This window comes from Atta colombica, unplaced genomic scaffold, assembly GCF_001594045.1.
Source record: "Atta colombica isolate Treedump-2 unplaced genomic scaffold, Acol1.0 scaffold216, whole genome shotgun sequence".
In the NCBI taxonomy this organism is placed as follows: Eukaryota; Metazoa; Arthropoda; class Insecta; order Hymenoptera; family Formicidae; genus Atta; species Atta colombica.
Window position 1 is genome coordinate 44163 of NW_017259312.1, and position 3328 is coordinate 47490.

General features: G+C 33.7%; 1 protein-coding gene across 4 annotated transcripts in view; it reads left to right on the top strand.

Annotated features, from left to right (window-relative positions):
- The window catches only part of LOC108687801 (inactive dipeptidyl peptidase 10), an 80524-nt gene that overhangs the window by 32800 nt on the left and 44396 nt on the right, over positions 1–3328 (top strand). The window contains exon 1 of one of the 4 annotated variants that reach the window (XM_018193762.1): positions 2849–2885. The exons of the other annotated variants lie outside the window; for them this stretch is intronic. The gene's annotated coding sequence lies outside the window, so the exon portion shown is untranslated. Of the gene's footprint in view, positions 1–2848; positions 2886–3328 lie in introns of those variants that run through there. 4 annotated transcript variants of the gene reach the window in all.

Genomic DNA, 3328 nt, shown 5'->3' on the forward strand with positions numbered 1-3328 from the left:
CTAAGATTAATTGCTCTCAATTGTCCTTAGCTCACACTACTACAACTAAATTAATATAAAAGTATAGACTTTTATTTAAATAAATAAAGGATAAGTATTTAGCTGAAAAATTGCAATGTACAGCGTCGCAATACGTATCGAATCATTTTTTCAGTACTCCCAGAAGTGAAGTTTATGTTCGGACGTCACACAAATTTCGCGACGTAAATAGAAGAGCGTTCGTCGCATTCGTTCGTTCTTTTTTTTTTCTTTTCGTTTTTAGAACGGAGTTCTAGCGGTTTCGAGCTTGCGACTGAGTAAACACTTGTCGTCTATCTAATTTTCTTTTCTTTTTCTTCATGTTCGTCGCTCTGTTGCAATTTTGGTTGTCTCGTTTTTTTACATTTATTTCCCCCCCCCCTCTCTCTCTCTCTCTCTATACACCTCTTTTTCCATCTTTTTTCTTATACTCTTGTTTCGGAAAAACAAGACCTTGGTAAACAAATAAAAAAACGAAAGAGAAAAGGACAAAAGAACCAAATTTACTTTTGAAAGAGTACTCGAATGCCAAATGGCTGGAAGCACTTTGGTTCTATATTTTCAATTGATCTAGGATTTACTGGAAAATTCAAACCTATCGTGGCTTTTGTTCCATTTTCACTTGATGATATCTCGATGTTCGTCAGTTTTGATAACTGAAACAGCACAAAAGAGAACGTGGGGAGAAAAATTGGAGAAGAGAGAAAAAGAAAGAAATAGAGAAAGCTAGAGCGTCGAGGTAAAGGATGTTCTAGAAGACACAATTGGTGGAAAAGTAACTGAAAGTGATGTGCTTTTCCGGCGTGTAGAATCATAATTACGGTTCTATATAATCACTATTATATACTTTTTTAAAGCGCGAAATTCAAAAGTACAAAACGATTTTCCTTCGGTATTTGCAAATGTCATTTTGCGAGTAATGAGCAAAATAATATTGGATGAAATATCATACACGTCATAATAATCTTACTGTTTTCTTTCGTTCAATGCTCTTCTCGTTTCTTTGAATATATGCTCACGCTATATATATACGTGTTTCTCATTCCTGTTCAAAATAAAGGAAAAAGATTTCAAAGACTAAGAGGAGACGAATAATTCATGTTCGTCATCGTTGACATAATCTGATATTTTTTCTGATGAATTTTGTAGGAAAATATGGAAGAAATTTTTATTTCAAATGGCACTGATAAGATGGCTATGGTGATATATTATTGATGTATGACATGATAAGTGCGAATGGAAGTGCTAATAAAAATTAACATACAAATTGAAGCTTATTGTTTTAAATAGTGAACCACAGTTATATACGCTGCTATAAATGCAGCAATTTCATAAATATTAAAAATTAATATACAACAGTTATAACTAAGGAAACATTTAAACCATTGTGTCGGTTACCACAAATTTAATTAATTAGAGAATGTGTTAAAATTTTATGTAGAATTTTATTAAAAAAAAACTTCCCGTACATTTATAAAACAAAATTCATTAAAAATGTTCCAATATAATATTCTTTATTGCTGCTTCCGGGAAGCCATTAAGCCGTTAAAAATGGTGATATGAGTGGAAAATGTAACAACAATGAATTCATTGGAATTACGAGTTTTTACATTCAGTCAAGTTTCGCAAAAACCAGGACGATGTTACTCGGGTCGATTCGAATGCACTTAACCGTAAAGAATTTCAATGCAGTCGCAACAACCGGTCAATGCTTCAGCGAGCCGCGCGTTATGGCTGACTTATAGCGATCGTTTCTACTGCATCGCTCGCTGAAATATCTTTACACGACGGATACGTATCAGTCGGAAACGAATACTCAGAATGTTCAAATTACACTGATAGTTGAGTTAATCCTCGCTCTGTTCGTCGTTGTAACTTTGTAGACCAAACTTGAATTGACGACGAAGATAGTCCGTAAAGTAAGACGTATCTAAACACGGGCGCTTAGATGCGATTCTCATGCGAACAACCAAATGCATTTAGAGGTTCACAGATCCATGAAATCTGCCGGCTGACAATTTCTGATACGCCTCATAATTTGTTGCATGTCATTCTGAAAAGAGAGCACTCTAAGTCGCTTTGAGAGCTTCTTCAGTCGCAATATTTCTAAATGCCACCGCGCCGTTATAGTGATGCTAAAATGTAACCAATAATTTCTTCACGCTTTCCTATACGCGATTCGGTATGATCTTACGATCAATTTATTAATCTCTTATCGATCAAATCTTTTGTTTAACCCTAATCGGTATTTGCGGATCATGTGAATATTTTCTTCAACTATGTTGTGAAAAACTTTGAAGATTGTTTATAACAAACATTTTTCACAACCTTACATAATTTTAAGTTATATAATCTTACTCTTTAGATTTTTATCTTTAAAATAAAAAAATCGTTATTTAATTACGTTAATTTTAAATAAAGATACATTAATTCAAAGTACACTGAACGCGTAAACACCAATTAAGAAAATTTCGAAATGAAAATATCGATTAGGATTAATATTAATAAAGGATAAGAGACAATTTTATACATATTTGTTTATATAATAACTTCTGATTGTGATCCTGAATGGTAGAATTTTACCCATACGATACGACGTCTTAAATATCGCGAGGAATTTTCGTCGCACAGAAGAGAGGTTCTCCTAAAATTTTCGTTGTCGCACAGTTCTCATGCTATTCTGATCCATTTAAGTGGGCCACGCGAATCGCCACGGCCATAGTTAGCCCGCCTGTGGCTGCTTTGATACCTCGTTGTTTTCAATTAGCGTGCTTAAGGCTCTTCAACACAAAGTCACTTAAAGTTTAAATAGCATCTGGAAGCAGCCATACGGTATAGTAGAAGTATGTAAACGAGTTCGTCGCACGGTAAGAAACTTGGAATGTTTCGATAGTTATTTAACACATGTGGAATTAAATTACTTCATATCAATTTATTATTTCGATCTAAATATAATATCTGAGATGCATTTTAAAAAATGCCTTATTCAGTCAAGACAATTCTTCATGCCTAATAATATTTCTTATTGTGAATTCATACGATTTCCAGTTCAAGCTAATTGTGTGCCGATTGTTTGTCAATCTTGAAACACGGTCTTAAACCGAAGCTAAAGTAGTAATATTATTAAATTGATAAGCAATTATTGTTATAAATAAACATCTTAGGAAAATATTAATGATACAATATTACAATATTACATTGTGTATGTGTGTAATATGAAAGTATGCGTGTTACCTCCACGTTATCAAGAGGTGCTCTCTCTCTCTCTCTCTCTCTCTCTCTCTCTCTCTCTCTCTCTCTCTCTCTCTCT